Consider the following 18883-nt stretch of genomic DNA (forward strand, 5'->3'; position numbering starts at 1 on the left):
TAAAAAGGCCTTACAAAATCAAAATTAAAAATGAACACACCGATAGAGCAAAATGGGTAAACAACTTCCAGTTCAAAGTGGTAAACTGAATGAAGCTTGGCTACTCTGCAGGGAGCAAACAGTTCAAAACACCTGTTATTATTATCAGAGATTAAAGAAGCAATTGCATTCATAAAACAAATGTAATATTTAGAATATAATTTAAAAATTAAAAATGAGAAATACGAAAGCAGAAATGAAAATAGTTAAAACATAAAGATAGGGAAATCCCTTTTAGAAACAGAACAAGAAACTTAAAGTTGAAAATCAAAGGAACAATATGGGAATATTAGAAAGCTAGTCAAGGAGTTCCAACATACGAAAAATAGAAATGCTAGGGAGAGAGGCTGGGCTCGGTGGCTCATGTCTGTAATCCCAGCACTTTGGGAGACCAAGGTGGGTGGATCACTTCAGCTCAGGAGTTCAAGACCAACACGGTGAACCCCCCTGGCCAACATGGTGAAACCCCATCTCTACCAAAAATACAAAAATTAGCCAGGTGCGGTGGCACACACCTGTAATCCTAGTTACTTGGGAGACAGGCAGGAGAACTGCTTGAACCTGGGAGGCAGAGGCTGCAGTGAGCTGAGATTGTGCCACTGCACTTCAGCCTGGGCAACAGAGTGAAACTCCATCTCAAAAAAAAAAAAAAAGAAAGAAAGAAAAAGAAAAAAAGAAACGGCAGGAAGAGAAAACAAATATGAGGAAATGATCCAACCAGTTGTTTAACACAAGTTTCTAGAACTGAAGGACAAGTGTCTTCGGATTAAAAGAACCTGGAAAAATGGATAAACATAGATCTACATCAAGACAAAAACATGTGAAATTTTAAAACATTGGAAGACAATGAGAAAGTTCTACAAGTTCCAGAAAGGAAGAAAACAAATCACATAGAAGGGATGAGGAATCACTAAGACTTAAGACCTCTCGCCAATAGCATTGAAAGTCACAAGATAATGATTTATGCTTTCAAAATCTGAGCCAAAATAAAAGAAGGTTTCCAACTTCGAATTCTATACCCGGCCGAACTTTCAATGTCAATGTGGACTAGACATTTTCCTTTTTAGAGGCGAAAGGTCTCTAAAAATTTACCTTCCATTAAGCATTTCTACAGAAGCTGCTAGAGGATGCACTCTAGCAAAACAAGGGAGTAAGCCAAAAAGGATGATAACACAGAATCTACAAAAGCAGGTAATCTACAAAATCCAGCTAAGGAGAGAGGCTCAAAGGAATCCTCAGAAGGAGAACGTCAAAGAGATACTAAGATGGTGTCCAGAAGCCTAAAGATTACCCAGTTTACAACAAAACCAGCCAGGAGGCTCTAGGAAGATATTTCTAGATAGGATAAAACACATTTTAAAAAATTAAAAATAATGTGTATATATTGAAAGGCTAGTAATAAATCAGCTAGGCTTATAAAAAAAACTAACCAACCAATCAAAGAGAAAAAAATACAAGGTAATTATTAACTCCCAAAGAAAAAATAGTCACGAAGGAAAGGTGAATCGTAGTGCTATGTTGCTCAGAATTCAGCAGTGCTTACACTCACATAAAAAGGTGAACTCTGAATTTGGATCAAACCCAAACTACGTACTAAAAATATTGAGGATGGTGCACAGAAAGAAGAAAGGAGGGCACAGTGACACCAAGGAGTCAAATCCTCATCTTCTACAGTCGCAAAGTCAAGATAATGCCTACGCCTCAAAAAAGAAAAAGAAAATCAAGAAGTAGAAGAGAAAAACAATGTGACTTGGATATACAAATGTAAATGTCAAGAGAACCAGTGAAAGGAGTTAGAAACTATTGGTTCCACTAAGCAGAAATTAGGGTGGAGCTGGGAGGGCTGGAGGCCTGATCCTGATGCTCTGCAAGGATCCTGTGGAACTCTTTGACTCTTAAAACGATGCATATGCATGTCTTTGATGAAAATAAAAACTAAATGAAAAATGAAAAGAACCTGAACTGGCAATTCAGATACAGATAACCAAAAAAGATAGGGAGAAATGTTCTTTATCACAGGTAATAAAATGATTGCCAATGAAAAGAACAAAATGCTGTGTTTTGACAAATTGACAAAGGTAATCAACCTTGATAATTCCCAGAAAAACAGGTACTTTTAAACTAATTCTGAGAATGTCAGTTGATACAAGTGTTAAGAGGGCAATTTGGCCATAAAACGCTCACAGCTTTTGACACGACATTTCACATTTAGAATGAACTGCAGAAGGTGAATCAGACATGTACGTGAGAAAGAATAAACAGATGTCTGCCCCAACTTACACAATCCAACTTCTAAATAATACTCAATAAAAGCAAACCAATTAAATTAATTACAATATAGCCATTTGCTAGAATCCTATGTAACCATTAAAAAGCACAAGATAAGAAATTGCTTAATGGCATGGGAAATGTTCAGGATATATAATTAGTGGAAATAAAAAACAGGATGGCAATGATGAACTCAATTAAGCACGTACAGCCACATACACACCTAATTTATAGAAGAAAGCAAAAGGCAGAGGCTGGCCACCAATATGTTGGCAATGGTGATCTCTGAGTGGAGGAACTAGGGAGATTCTTGCTCTTACACTTGTCCAATATTTCAATATTGTTCAAGCTTTTTATAATAAACATGTATTGCTTTTTTAATGGGAGAAATATTTTTAAAAATTACGTGCAATAAATGTTAGCCATTAGCTGAGGCTGTTTCATGGGGAAAACGTACGTGATCCCTGCTTATCGCACTCTCCATTACGGTAATGAATTAATGGAATGCAATTAGCTACATAATTTTTAAAAGAGCCTTCGGGCAGGAGTGTGAACGTCACCCTGAGCCCCATCTCAAGCTGGCATCTGGTCAGCTGCAAAGTCAACACGCCTCCTGCCACTTAGGTGGGACCAGAGATAAGGGAATTCTCTAGCCAGCCCTGCCCTCCACGCAGAGAAGCAGCTGTGAGCAATGACCCAGCCTCTGCTTGCGAATGTTCTTGGTGAGAAGCACATGCATTCTGGCCCCTCTCTGAGGCCATCACAGGCGCTCCAGCCTGTCACAAAGCCCATCTTTGACTGCCTATCATCTAGCACGAGTTTGGCCCTTAGTCACAGGTATACAAGTATTTCAGAGCGTAACCAGGAAAAGCAGCTCACCCAGCAACACAGACGCTGAGCCCATCACCGTCATCCTCTGGAAGCGTGGCTCAGCCACTGCACCTTCACAGGCTCCAGGCAGGAGGACCTTCCAAGACAAGAGGGGAGAGGCACATAACCTACTCAAGCACATGACTGACTAACAAGGCAGGAGGACCTGGCCACGTTCACTGAGAAGGTACTCTGGGAATGGCAAGCTGGATCGGGGCTGCCTCCTGCCCTTCAGGTGCATGGAAGTCAATGTGAAATGCACAACTATGGAACTGCACGTGGGGAGCGATGAATGGGTCACTTGAACGGGTCTAGAGAAGGGCTAGGGGTGTCAGGAGATCTCGAGACTGATGGACATGATGGGAGGTGTGAATTGAGGAATGACAAGTAAGGCTGGTGCAAGAAGAAAAGGAAAGGACACAGGACCGATGGGATAGAGTGGCCTGGTGCACCATGAGCTGGGCTCACGGAGGGGTTTACGTGGCGCCGGGTAAGTGGGCACGTCACCCACGTGATGCTGCCAGAGATGAGGCAAGCAAGCAGAGGGCATCCAGCTGGGCCAGAGAGGGAGGATGAGGGCTGACCAGCCAGGGGGCAAGTGGAAGGAAGTGAGGAGGAGAGACACGCAGGGCGCTGCGCTGATGGGACTTGGTGATGTATTGCTCCTGGACGGTGCAGGGGAGGACGAAGATGCAGCCAACCTTGGTTTCAGGATTACTGAGGCCATTCACTGAGATAAAGGAGCATGGGGGTCGGGGGTGCACAGAGGTTTGACCAAGTGGAGCAATGCATTGAGGCTTACAACAGTCAAGTCACTGCTATCCTTATCATTACTACCACTGTCCTCAGATTCAAAAATACACACAGTCGGACTAACTACAGTCTTCATTCTGACACCAATCAACATGAGTCCATGAGGGCTCTATTTTAGTATCTTCATTTAGCTTGTTAAGGATTCAGTGTCCATGCATAAGCCCACCTTCCAACCCACAACGAGAAGAGTAACTGTCACTTACATCCACTTGTTCTCCTCCCTGTGCCGGGCCAATGTCCCATACAGCCCCGGGACCTGGTGTTTCCCGCTGGCTCTTCCTTCTGAGGCTCTGATAGCCACTGGCTATGACCCGATCCTGGATTCAGGAGCTGTGCTTTGCATGGCCGCTGCCTTGCTCATAGCAGTAGAGTTCCTTCCACACAAATCTCAGCCCAGGAACTGACTCACCCAGGCTGTCCTTGCTGGGAAAAAAATGGGCTGGTATTAGTAAGAGATGAGCACCCAGTGGGGGCTGTCCCTGAGGTCATGGAAGCAGGAACTTGGAGGCAAGTGAGCGAGTACCAAAGGCAAGGCTCTAGGGTCGAGGGCAAGCCCAGGCAGCTGAGACAGCCCCTGCGCCCACGCCAGAGGGGAAGAGGGCACCCTGCCGGCTGGGCCAAGAGCCTGGCTCTGAGCTCTGCAGCCCACTTGTTGTATGCATTTGCAAACAAGCTATTTGGGGTGACTGTCAGGAGCAGGACGGGAGTTTTCCAGATGCTTTGCTGCAGGGCTTTGTGAAAAATTACCAAATTGGTAAACCTGGCCAGGAAAGTTTGGTAAGCTCTTTTGTCCTGATGAGCAAACCATAAACATGTGCTCCAGTGCGCTCAGGATGGAAACCTCTCACGATGGAAACCTCTCACTGAAAGAGGCCCTGACCCAGGCTCACAACTGGGAGACAAGGCAACCAGCCTCTGGGGTCAGAGCCGCTGCCAGCTTCTGCTTTGAACCCCCGCCCGTGTGTCCCAGGTACGGTGAGCAGTACTAGAGGCAGGTGTGGGGATGTGAGCTGCACCCCAGACTTGACGCAGGCCTGGGCTGTCTGCACTCATCTGAGCCTCAGTTTCTTTCTCTGTAAAGAAGGCCAGTGACACTCCCCTGCAGCACTGGGAGGCTTCAGCGAAGTGGCCAATGTGGCAGCACAGATTCCACCCATGTCCGCAAAGCAGGGAGGGAGGGACAGCTCCCTGGGGGCCTGCAGGGTTGGGCTGCAGAACCCGAAGGACCTCTGCCTCCCTTGTTTCCGGCTCACAAGTCTCATTTTTTTTTTCTTTCTTTTTCTTTTCTTAGAGATAAGACCTTGCTCTGTCACCCAGGCTGCAGTGCAGGGGCACAAAGCCATGCTAGAAAAGGGGGGGGGGGCGGGCATCCAAAGGTCCCAGAGATGCTCCCATCTCAGCCTCCTGAGTAGCTGGGACCACAGGCATGCACCACCACACCCAGCTCATCTTTTTATTTTTTGCAGAGACGGGGTCTTGCTATGTTGCCCAGGTCGGTCTCTTGGCCTCAAACTATCTTTCCACCTGGGTGTCCCAAAGCACTGGGATTACAGGCATGAGCCACTGTACCTGGCCCTCGCAAATCTCATTTCTTAAAGCTCAATTCCCTAGCAAGTCTTGATTTTCCTGCTCATCCCAGCCTTTGTCACACACCCCACTCTGTCTCCTGTTCCTCACGGTACAAATCTAAACCCAGGCCACACAGCCACAGTCCCTGAGAAAGGATGGCAAGGAGGAAGATTGGGAGGAGAAGCCAGGAGGCCTTTAACGCAGTAGCATGGGACCAGAGGCCCCGGGTGGTCCTTGGCACCCAACTCCATGGCTTTAGAGGGGTCGCTGCTACCTTTGGGACCCCTCCTCTCCAATATGGCTTCTCCAACTCTGATGAGCACCCTCCAGCTGCATAAACAGCTGGGTCATCTGGAGCATTTAATCTTTGGATTTGTGGCCTGCCGAGCAGTGGGGTTTTGCAGAGAGCAGTGGGGGCTGGGGGGGGGGGCGAGGCAAAGGGAATGTATAGGACAGCTGGGCGTGAATGAGAAAGGGGAGAGGCCAGGGTTGCAGAGAACAGGGAACCGCAGGACAGAAGGAGTCAGTTAAGCAGGCCTTTACAGAGTCTGAACTATGGTCTGGGGTTCCCCTGAGAACCTCACAGGAGAGTCCATCAATAAATGAAGCCAGGAGCCCAGCAGCATGGGGGCAGGGGGCAGTGCAGGGCAGCTGGGGCAAGGGATGCTACAGCAGGGAAACGTGTGCCCAGGTGAGCCTTTGTCCCCTCTGGGTGGCCACCAGCAGCCCCGGCTGGCAGGGGCTAGCTGGGATCACCAACTGCTGCCGATACCAGAAGCATCTGTCGGGACGGGGTCTGGGCCTGCTGCAGGAGCAGAGCTGTCTTTTATTTTACTGTGTTGAAAAATACTTGCTGGTAGGAGAAGCCTCAAATGCAAGAACAAAGAACATATCGCCAAATAGCCCCGAAATTACAATGAGGATCAGGAGCTCCGATGGACGGGGTGGAGGCGAATTCAGATGGGGTGGAGGTCAATGGGGACGGGGTGGAGGCGAATGGGATGGGGGGGGGGGTGAATGGGGGGTGGGGGTGAATGGGGGGTGGGGGTGAATGGGGGGTGGGGGTGAATGGGGGTGGGGGTGAATGGGGGGTGGATGCCTGCAGAGAGCACTGAACGTTGAGTCAGAGCTGCCTGGGTCCTGATTGTGGATATGATGGGCCCCGGGCCTCAGTTTCCTTGTCTGCACAGTGAGGAAGTGACATCACCCGCCCGGGACATTGCCCGGATGGAAGGGGAACTGTTGGCTCTGCCTGGGACACAGAAGCATGATATAACTTTCCTTCCATTCTCGCCGTGTCAGGGTCCACCCAGCGCCTACTCCCTGGGAGGAGGGTCAGCTGCCAGCTGCCCCACCCTCTGAGCAGGACTGCACCAGCCCTGGCCCTGAGTTCCCTTGCCTCCCAGCCTGGGCCAAAGCTCCCATCCCACTGAGTGTCTGCACACTTGTCCCATCCACTTCAGGACCAAATCAAGCTCCCTTCTGGCCTTGGGAGGGCTGGAGCCTTCAGCCAAAGGCCCGGTAGAAGAGCTGAAGAGGATGGCCGAGCTCACTCAAGTTTCATCAGAGAATCAAAACCAAACCTCGGAATTCTGTCTTGCAAACCATCAGCCTAGGTTTATTTTCAATCTTCCCTTCCCTTTTTGAGAGGAGGCCCCAGCGACCCCCACAAGGCAGACTCAGCTCTGGCCAGTGGCCATGGGGTTTCAAATTTCGAAAGGGGCCTTCTGCAAAACATTCAGTTTCAAGCTCTCGTTCGATTGCCCACATCCTGTCCAAGCTTCCTGGGGGAGTGAGATTTATTTAAGGAAGGAATCAGATCCCCCCATTCATGCCATTGAGCGAACACATGCTCCGTCCCAGGCAATTTCAAGGATTAAGGTTACATATCTCTTAATGAGTCGCAGGCGGAGGGCAAAGTGGAGCTGGCTGGAGGAGGAGGTGCTATTCCCCCATGCCAGGGACCCCGGTTCTCTGCCAGGGATATAATTTGTGCCCCGTATGACTGCACAATTATTCTTTTGTGCATTCACTCATTCTTTCATTCGACTAGCATTCTTACTGATCAGCCCCTCTGCACTGGGCTCTGTACTGGTCAGTGGGGGGTCTGAGGTGCCCAGGACAGAGCACCCACAGCCAGGGAGCTGAAGCTCTGGTTAGGGAAGCAGACACCTAAACAAATCATGACCAAGCAACAGAGGTTATGGATGAAGGTCAAATTCATGGCCATCTAACACTCAGAGTGCGGGGCGACATAGCCCACCTTGGGGACGGAAGCAAGCGAAGTCTTGCATTGTGGAGCAGTGTGAGGGTGGCCACGGAGAGGGCCAGGGGCAACAGCACAGAGACACGCACACCTGGAGACCTGGGGAGGCTCTGCAAGGCAGCACACGAGGCCAGGGAGCATGTAGCAAGAGGCGTGGCAGGAGGCCAATGAGCTGGGACTCTATCCTGGGGCCGAGGGGAGCCACGAGCAGGCTCTCAGGAGCTGGGACTCCGGGGCATGCATTCTAAAGAGACGGCTCTAACCCCACCTCCCCGAAGACAGCAGAGTGGAGGTGGGGGCAGAAAGACCAGCCCAAGATGAGAGAAGCCTGCATAGCATGGTGGTGGCTCAGATGAGAAGTGGGGACTCACGGGGATGCGCAGAGGAGGGATGGGTGCTTTGGTGAAGACTGAACGGCAAAGGCGGGAGAAGGCAGCAGGGATGATGCTTGGATGCCCGACGGCCCGGCCGCCTGCGGGGTACCACTGTTTCTCAGGCAACCACTTTAAGAAACTCAGAGTGAAAAACAGTGGAGGAAAAAGAAAAGGCCAACTCATATTCCAGTCTACCTTTAGTTTGTCATTTGGCAAAACATCGAAGAGAAATACTTGAACGTGGACCAGGGAAGACCAAATCCTGACACTCAGCAGAGACTTTGTAAACACGTGTGGTGCTTGAGTGAAGAGCAGGGTTCGAAGCTCACAACCACCCAGATCATTATCAAGCAGAACTCAAGTGACAGCCAAGCATAAACCCCCATGTCCAGTCACTTCTTTCCTCTTAAGATGTCCAAACGCCCCACGGACCTGAGCCCAGAGAGCCAAAGCCAATGGCCATCTCTGACCATGGCTAGAGCACTGTCCTCCCAGGCTCTCCTCAAAGCCCAGGAGAGAAGCAAGGCGACCTTCCCGTGAGAGGCAGGACCAGCCCAGCTGGCCCAGCTAATGACGGCCCCCAGGGCTTTGGCTTCATAGCACCTATCACGAGTGTAATTAAATACTTTTGCCAGAAACATTTGATTAAAATCTCTCACCCATGACTTGGAGCTCGGTAAGGGCAGAGGTGGTATCTGTCTGTCTTCTTGCTGTTTATCACCCAGCCTGTGGCATGTGGAAAGAACCCAATACTTTTCAATAAATGAATGGCTGGATGAACACCTAACTGACCTAACGTTTCCTGATGTCTAGGCCTTCCGGTGGGCTATAATGGCACAAAAAGAAGACCTTGTCCTCAGAAGCGCATAGCGGATGGTGACGTGGCTCTGGCGTGGGAAGGGACAGATGTGAACATAGGACTGTGGGAAGCTAAGGCGGAGGGCAGAGGGCTGTGAAGGTGGGAGAGGGGGTGACATTTGTGTCAGGCCCAGCACAGGCTGAGTGGCCAGTGGGAGGGATGTGAAAACTAGAATAACTGTAAGTTGCTGAATGCCGTAAGGTTGTTTTGCCTCATTAACCACATAATTCTGTGGGCAGGGGCAAGGGGTGTCAGTGACAACCTAACTCCTGTCTCCTGTATCAGCTTGCCGGCACCAGGCGAATCTCAAGGTCTAACCTAAAGCCATCTATACTGACGCTGCTGCCCAACCCCGGCATTCAGAGGTCACCCTGCCACCAGCACAGTCAAATCTCCTCATATAAGGGGCTGGAGCTTGTCCAGATGGAAAGCAGCCAACCTAGAAGAGTCAGAATAGGGGTCCCAGGTGCCCAAAATTAAGAAAGGGGAGTCTACCTGATGTGCCCTGATGCAGGATGCCCATATCAAGTCCTCACGAAGGAGAGGATGGTATCCACACCTGATGACCAAGAACGCACTGCCAAGTTCAAAGGAAGGACGTGAGAACAGCAGTGAGAGATGAAATCCAGGGTCAGAGCCAGCCAAGACAAGAGGAGAAGAGAAATGGTCAGTGTGAGGCATACAGTGGGCCCTCAATACCTATTTGTGGAACGGAGAAGGGAGGGAATCATAGAGGGGTGAAGGATGGGTCCTGTGCATGTGTCCTCCACAGAGCATGGGTGTTGCCAGCTCACTTTTCTGGCTGTCTGTTTCCTGGTAGAAGAGCATGCCATGCCGTCTTGATGGTCGGGACTGGCCCGGAATACCATCCAGACCGGCATTCTTCCTATTACTTAGTGGAACTCTCCAATCTTCTGGAAGAGGGGAATTTGAGTATCACATCCATTTGAGAGCTTTGAAATTAATGCATTTGAAATCATAAAATATAGCTACTTTGGGTGAGGATGAAGAAAGTTGGCACCTAAGATCTCTGAGGCATCTATTTCCTCCCAAGTACCATGCTACGTATGTGACATGTATTAAATAAGGTCCTGTGAAACAACACATCCACTCAGGCCAGCCGGTATTGTTATTCTCATCTACCAGACGAAGCTGAGGCTGAAAGTCAAGGGGTACTCCTACCCACAGTCCCACAACCACAGCAAGGAGGAATGTGGTCTGCTTGGAAAGGCATGGAGTGGGCCCACTCACTGGAGCCATAAAAACAAGACTGGGTTACTTTTGATCTCCTGTCTTGGAAGAGGCAAGGGCAGCTTTCGGGAAGACCTGGGGCCTCGATTCTACCATGCCAAGCCAGCATTGCCCAAGGATGGGCCAATGTCCAGGGAAGTCCGAAATGCCAGTATCCTGTCTCACTGTCTGGCACTGGACACAGGAAGCTGGACTCAAGGCAGTATCTGGACTTGTGTAGGAGGATGCCACAAACCATCTGACACACAGCACACCTCCCCAAAGAATAGCTCCCAGGCCATTCTCAGACGGGCCGTCCTGGTTCCAAATAAGCACGTGTATTTTTAGTTATTCGTTCATGCACTCAGCAACAATTTACTGGGTGCTTCCGAGGCACAGAGTTGGCAGGCACCAGGGATACAGAGAATAATTTGACCCAGTTCCTGGCCCCTGCGGCACATCAGTTTAATGATGACATGTAAACAAACGCCCACGATGGAGGGTGGGTGCTCTGATTGAGTTATTTATGCCACGGCGTGAAGTCGAGGCATGACTACTTTCTGTGGAACAGTCGGGGAAACAGTCCTAGTATGAGTTCATTCATTCACTGCCTCACACTTGAATAAGCTAATTCACTAATTTATTGACTCATTCACTTATTCACTTACTCATTCCCATAGCTAATTTATTCCTTGATTACATACTCATTCACTGACTCATTTGCTCCCTCACTAATTCACTTTTTTATTCATTAACTGTAATATATCCAACACTCATCTATCCCTCCATTTATTCACTCAGTAATTTGTTTCATTTACTGACTCATTTATTTACCCAGTTCATTTATTCAATTGTTTCCTCTTTCTTTAATGTATTCATTTGTAAACTCACTCATTCCTAGACTTACTAATTCATTCATTTGGTTCGTCATTGAGTCATTAACTCATTGATTGGTTCATACATTGGCTCACCCATTCATTTATTTCCTCATTGCTAATTGACTTTCATTTATCTGTTAATTCATAAATTCATTCAGGAATCCATGGATCCACTGATTCACTCACCCATTTACACATTGGTCTTTCATTTCTTGACTCCTTGACCTACGAGTCTTCCATTCATTCACTCACTGACTTAGTCTTTCATCATCCACTCATTCGCTTTGTGACATTTTTTCTTGCACATGAACTCATCCACTCATTAACTCACCATGCATTTATCCACTAATCACTGATTCAGTTATTTATGCACCCATTGCTGATCCATTCACTCACTGTGTACTCCTTCACATTTTCATTACCTCACTTATCCATTCCTTTATTTACTCCAAGACTCACTTGTTCATGTACTGCTTCCCTCCTCCATTCTTTTATTCACCATGTATTCACCTATTTATTCAACAGATGATTACTGCATGTGCTCTCCATGTCAGGCACAAGGGGCAGAGCAGTGAAGGAGAGGAGTGTGGTCCCCAGCTTTGCAGAGCTACAGACTAGTGAGTCTGTTACTGGCTCAGGAGCCATCTCTTCCACAACTCACCTGACACTAAGATTGAGCTGAAGGCACACGTTCTGTGCTTCTAGAAAGCCCATCTACCTGCCCTATTTTATAAAATTGCTGTATTTATAAGTGGGTCTCCATCTAATCTCACAGAGAGCCCATCTGCCTGCCCTATTCTGTTGAATGGCCAAATTTATAAGTGGGTCTCAGGCCAGGCACAGAGGCTCACACCTGTAATCCCAGCACTTTGGGAGGCTGAGGCAGGCAGATCACGTGGTCAAGAGATCGAGACCACCCTAGCCAACATGGTGAAACCCACATCTCTACCGAAAAAAAATACGAAAATCAGATGGGCATGGTGGTGGTGTGCCTGTAGTCCCAGCTACTCAGGAGGCTGAGGCAGGAGAATTGCTTGAACCCGGGAGGCAGAGGTTGCAGTGAGCCAAGATCACGCCACTGCACTCCAGCCTGGTGACAGAGCAAGACTCCATCTCAAAATAATAATAATAATAAAAAGAAGAAGAAGAAGAAGAAGAGGAAAAAGAAGAAGAGGAGGAGGGGGGGGAAGAGGAGGAGGAGGAGGAAGAAGAAGAGGAAGAGGAAGAGGAAGAAGAAGAGGAAGAGGAAGAAGAAGAAGAAGAAAGAGAAGACGGTCTCCATCTAACCTCACAGAGCCACTTGGTGAGTGGAACTAGACCAAAGTCATATATAAATGCCACTCCTGACATGAGGTCTGACAAGAATTAGCATCATAAATGTTGAGCTGAAATTAATACCTTAATATTAGTTACTTTAGTACTCTCTCAGATATTAGCTGCCAGAAAATACTAAAATATGGGATATAGGGGTCTCCTACCACCACCTCCAAATAAATCAACTCACTAGAATTTGTAACTGAGATAGTGAAAAAAAAATCAATGTAAGTAGCATGCAAAAATGTCTAAAATATATCCATAGTACATGCAGAATGGCACTATATACTATTAAAATAAAGATATAAAAGATTAAGGTTTCATTTCATAAAAGTTCATGGTGCAGAACTGAAATACTTATAATCTTCGTTTCAAAACACATTTTAATCACTGGTTCATTATTTGCCCTCTTTTAATTTACTTTTTCAAAGATTTATTTTCTTAATCATAATAATCAAATCCATGAACCAAAATACAAAAACAAGAACACTGAACATTTTAATACCTGTCTCTGACCTCATTATACACAGAGACAACAGATTGAATCTTTTCTGTTAAATGGATTTCAGAGAAGCAAAATTGTGTTGATCATAATTCTTGCTTCATGAAATGTTATCATTTAATATTCTTGGCCATTCTAGCTTTTTTGTTGTTCATGTTAGTTACTCATTTTCAAAAACAAAGTCAACAACAAAGAATCTACTCCCCAAGGAAGCAGGGAGAAATTGACTATTATTTAAATCTTTCCATTATCTCCTCAAGCAGAGGTAAAACAGTTAACCCAGGTTAAACAAATCTTTGTTTTATAATATAATCTCCCAACTGGTCATGAGTGGCCGTTGTAATTTTACTAGCATAAATACTTTGTACTTGTTTAACTATTTATTATTTATAACAAAATAATAAAACTCAAGAAAACCACAACTAACCCAAGAACAAGATCTTTGACCAAGGCTAGACTCTGTCTATAAGCTCCTTAATCTAAGAGGTAGCAAACCAAGCCTCTTTTTAAATGGGTCTCATTTTGCAAAATGAGTTATCCATGACACTTGGCAGGTACATTCTTATCATTGGTTCAGGCATGGTCTTTTTGGACTTAATGATTGCATGAAGTCATTTCTTCTTTTAAAATAATAAATCATCATCATCTGTAACAAAAAGGCCAAACTAAGAATAAACTCTTAATCTGACTTGCCCTGTTCTACACACTCCTTGGCCACATGGGTAACAGTCAAGGTCTCCATCCTTCAGATAATTATTAAAACAGCCAAGTTACATCCATTCCGTAGGGGTACAAAGCAGATTCAGAAAATAATGAAATACCCTTATCATTGGTTCATACTTGGCACTTATTTATTTAGTTAACCAGGTATTTGTTTAATTTTAACTTTTTTTGTCTTAATGAATCAAACATCCAGGAACCCACAGCAAACTAAGAACAGAACATCGACTGTTAAATGTCTCTATCTAGATGCTTGTTACACAAAGTGGTGGCAAATTTAATCTGTTTTCTTTTTCTTGACGGACCAAGGTATTTCGGAACTGAATTAATTACATTCCTTGCTTTACAACATACCCTCAGAATCGGTCCATGTCTTAACCTCTTTTTCTTTACTCATGAATATACTTGTTTGTTGATCCATTCACTTATCCGCTAATCATATAAAATTAGTATCTGTGAACCCTCTCAAGCTCCAGTACTACATTCTCAAATTTTCCTGACATTATTCCCACAAAGGTTTACATACTAGTTCTTTCTTTTGCAATGGACCTCAGTTGTTCACAAAATGATTGATCATAGTTTTCATTCAGATGCATTCCATTCACATCACTGGTCCAGACATGGCCCCTCTACATTTAATTTGAACAACTTTTAGACATCACAATGAACAAGAAGGAACCACCATCTTACTCAGCAACTAGAATACTGACTCCATAAATGAGTAACAGCCTTTATCAAGAGGAAAGTCTTTAATAATCAATGAGACAAACATACAATGTGACATTTAACTATTGAAAATGAATGGAAAAGCTAAGTTTTTTTTTTCTCATACTGCGTTTGTTGTAAATTGGATTAATTTCAGTTCATAACACATTCTCATCATAGGCCTATGCATGGCCTTTTAAAATTTAATTATCTTTTTAAATGACAGTTGAAATTGTGAACTAACAATCCAAGCCAAGAACTTTATTACTTACATTGCAAGACATTCTCCTTAGTCAGAGGGCTGAAGTTCCTCATCACAGGGAATAATTAAATCAGCTCTGATCTGTCCATCCTGTAGATGATATTACCAAAGGAAAAAGGATATTACCAAATGAAAAGACCTAGATTTAGGTTTCGATTTCGTGAACAGGAAGTAACCGTCACAGAAATTGATCACAAACAATGATTTATTCCACGTTCTTATCTCCAGCTCTTAAATGGAGCTCCATCTTATTAATTAACGTATGATTCATTTTAATAACATTAATAATACACTTAAATGAACCACCCAACATAAAAACTATGAGAGTTACACACATATGACTCCATATTCCATACCCACCGAGCTAAAAATGTAGAGCTCCTCTTTTAAAAAGGGCCTCTGTTGTGCAAAACTGTAGTCACCATGAACCTTGATTTACAATACAGTCTTATCATTGGTCCTTACATAGCCTTCATTGATTATATTCTGTATTTTTTTATCATACACTAAATACCCTAAACATACCACCCCAACAATGACAAGAGCTTGCATTGTTACTCACACTGAACCATCTTCATCATTACAGAATCATTGTTGGCTTGAGTGTGTTCATACTATGGAGCTGAAAGCGATGGCAAAGAAAGGAAAAATAAATATGCATTATTTTATACCTTTAAAAATTTATACAAAAAATATGCAGGAATATCTCTTACCAAAAAAGGAGTGGAAATATCAAAAGTTCTCTCAATTGATCCTATGTTTCCCTCCTTGATTTCTTTAGCTATTTATAATCAGGTATTGATAATTTGTGAAATTATTTATTTGTTTCTCTTAACAAAGCAGACAAACTTGAACTCACCACTCTCCCATGGCAAAAACATTGACTATTACCATTCTTTGTCTATATGATCCTCAAGCAAAGAAGAAACATTCCTGATTTATTAATTTAATTCATAAAACTCAGTGTTTGGAGATATTAAAAATATATAATTGCACAGATGTTCTTATTGGACTCATTCTAATTATTGATGTGTAACATATTCTCATCCCTGATCTTCTTTAATTTTGTGTATAGATGTAGTAATTTATTCATTCTTTTATAATACAATGGATACCTATGACTAAACACGCCACCCAACCCAAGGACAAGAACATCGTGCATTACTTGTATAGGTCGGTACCCTTCTTTCCCAGAGACTTACCAGCCACCATCTTTACCAACGATAATCATTTCTGGAGGGTAGAAAGCAAGTGGTAAAAAGAATGAAACATCCTAAATTTTGACTGTGCCCTAATACTCTAACGAATGCAAGGTGAGCAAGTTTAGATTAATTTTTTTAAATTGGGTCATGTTCTTTTTACAATTGGCCAAAATAGTCCCTCTTCTTTTTCACACTAATTAAGTTATTAATTTTGCATTTAAAATGGATGTCTTTCCAATTTCAACAAAAGCAAAAATTGACATATGAAATTTAATTAAAGAGTTTCTGTATAGCAAAAGAAACTATCATCAGAGTGAATGGACAATCTACAGAATGGGAGAAAAATTTTGCAGTCTATTTATCTGACAAAAGTCTAATATCCAGAGTCTACAAGGAACTTAAGCAAATTTACAAGAAAAAAAAAACCCCATTAAAAAGTGGGCAAAGGACATGATCAGACGCTTCTCAAAAGAAGACATACATGCAGCCAACAAACAAGAAAAAAGCTCAACATCATTGATGACCAGAGAAATGCAAATCAAAACCACAGTGAGATACCATCTCACACCAGTCAGAACGGTGACTATTAAAAAGTCAAGAAAAAACAGATGCTGACAAGGTTGTACAGAAATAAGAACACTTTTACACTGCTGGTGGAAATGTAAATAAATTAGTTCAACCACTGTGGAAGACAGTGTGGTGATTCCTCAAAGATTTAGAAGCAGAAACACCATTTGACCTAGCAATCCCATTACTGGGTATATACCCAAAGGAATGTAAATCATTCTGTTATAAAGATACATGTACACATATGTTCATTGCAGCACTATTCACAATAGCAAAGACATGGGATCAACCCAAATGTCCATCAATGACAGACTGGATAGAGAAAATGTGATACATACACACTATGGAATACTATGCAGCCAGCAAAGGGACAAGAGCATGTGTTTTGCAGGGACATGGATGAAGCTGGAAGACATTATCCTCAGCAAACTAATGCCGGAACAGAAAACCAAACACCACATGTTCTCACTTATAAGTGGGACCTGAACAAAGAGAACACATGGATACAGGGAGGGGAACAACACACACTGGCACCTGTCAAGGGAGGGTGGGGAGAGCATCAGCAAAAATTGCTAATGCATGCCCGGCTTAATACCTAGGTGATGTGTCGACAGGTGCAGCAAACCACCATGGCACACATTTACCTATGTAACAAGCATGCACATCCTGCACATGTACCCCGGAATAAAATAAAATAAACCAAATAAAATAAATTGATGCCTTAGAATCCACCACCTGAATCAAGAATGAGAGCTCTCCACAAAACATGTCAGTGTCAATGCCTCCACCAATGCACTCAACAACCTAAATCTTTGGACTTCCCATATGCAGAATTAGATTTATCTAAACACTTGTTTCAAAGCAATTTCACACCAATGAATAGTGCTTGATACCACTTAATTCATCCATTCACAAGCCAGTTTGGCCAATTATTCATTCTTTGTAAAGAAACAGAACAATGTGCAAACTCAGAGAAACCCAGAACATGTCTGATAATGTGCATCTATGTACATCCTCCTTATACAAAAACTTGTAAGAGCCAAAATATTTGCCTTAAGAAGAAGACACTCTCAGAAACCAGTTACATCACAACCCTTATTTCCAGACATGTTTGCTACTGGCCCTTGCTTTATCCTTTTAGCTAACTGATTATTATTAACTTATGCATTTGTCCATTATTAAGATAAAATCAGTATCATTGTACATGATCTAGACTATAGCATGGATAATCATAGCACACGCACAGTTGCTCATTACCAAAGTAATAGCAGATGACGTCACTTTGTAATGGAATTTAGTGAGAACAATAGCTCTGGTTATAAAACAAATTCTTGCCACTGACCCTCTTTAAAATTAGTCTTTTATTTATATAAACTGCATCCCTTTTCAGGGATAAAGCAAGCAACCAGGAAACCAAAGACAACTCAACATAAACACGGACAACTCATACATTTGTCTACATGTTCCTCACTCTGATAGATTAAAAAACCAACATGATTCCCACTTCCTGAGCAATAGATCAGTACTGTGACTTGCTTCAGTACACATGTTATAGTTCGTCCAGGTGTGGCCATGTTTTTATTCACTTATTTCTTTTACTTGAGTTCTGCATGCATTAATTCACTTGTAATAACATAATCATTATCCATGAATCACAGAAGCACAAGAATAGGGTGACTGAATTTTTTTTTTTTTCTTGAGACAAGGTCTCACTTTGTTGCCCAGGCTGGAGTGCAGTGGCACGATCTTGGCTACTGCAACCTCCACCTCCCAGGTTCAAGCAATTCTCCTGCCTCAGCGTCCCAAGTAGCTGGGACTACAGGCACTCGCCACCACTCCCAGCTAATTTTTGTATTTTTAGTAGAGACGGGGTTTCACCATGTTGGTCAGACTGGTCTCAAACTCCTGACCTTGTGATCCACCTGCCCCAATACCGCAAAGTGCTGGGATTACAGGTTTGAGCCACCGCGCCCAGCCGATAACTGAATATTTTTAACTACTGTCTACAAGATCATTTCCAACTAAGCAGTAGACTAGGTTTCTTTTATATTGGAGCTTAAACTTCCTGACTTCTATTATTCACCATCCTTGACTCATACTCACAACCAGGCCACAGACTATCAATCTTTTTCTTCATTTAGACTTTGTCTGTTTCATTTATTTATTAATTTCATAATAAAGAAATAGAAATGAATCAGAACAAATAGGACGAGAGCTGTAATAATCCTGCTGTCTCTCTGTAGATCAGTTCCTACAGAAATTAGACCTGTTTCTTGAACTGACTTCATTGTTTCAAATATGCATTACTCAACATAATGCTTCATAACACCCCCATGTTCATTTCTGGCCCATGGTTAGTCTTCTTTGATTATATTTTCTACTTATTAATAATGCATTGACCACTCTTTCTTCTTCTTCTTTTTTTTTTTTTTTTTTTTTTTTTTT

General features: G+C 43.9%; 1 long non-coding RNA gene across 3 annotated transcripts in view; it reads right to left on the bottom strand.

Moving 5' to 3' along the window:
* Positions 1-727: 727 nt before the first annotated feature.
* The window catches only part of LOC108304061, a 19653-nt gene continuing 1497 nt past the window's right edge, over positions 728-18883 (bottom strand). For 2 of the 3 annotated variants that reach the window (XR_005200155.1, XR_005200156.1), the window contains 4 exons: positions 15232-15283; positions 14680-14759; positions 4194-4413; positions 728-3274 (listed from right to left, as the gene is read on the bottom strand). This is a non-coding gene — a long non-coding RNA (uncharacterized LOC108304061). Of the gene's footprint in view, positions 3275-4193; positions 4414-8052; positions 8339-9852; positions 9973-11497; positions 11677-14679; positions 14760-15231; positions 15284-18883 lie in introns of those variants that run through there. The other variant, XR_005200157.1, reaches the window with a different exon arrangement.

The sequence above is a fragment of the Cebus imitator genome, unplaced genomic scaffold (assembly GCF_001604975.1).
Source record: "Cebus imitator isolate Cc_AM_T3 unplaced genomic scaffold, Cebus_imitator-1.0 Scaffold52, whole genome shotgun sequence".
NCBI lineage: Eukaryota > Metazoa > Chordata > Mammalia > Primates > Cebidae > Cebus > Cebus imitator.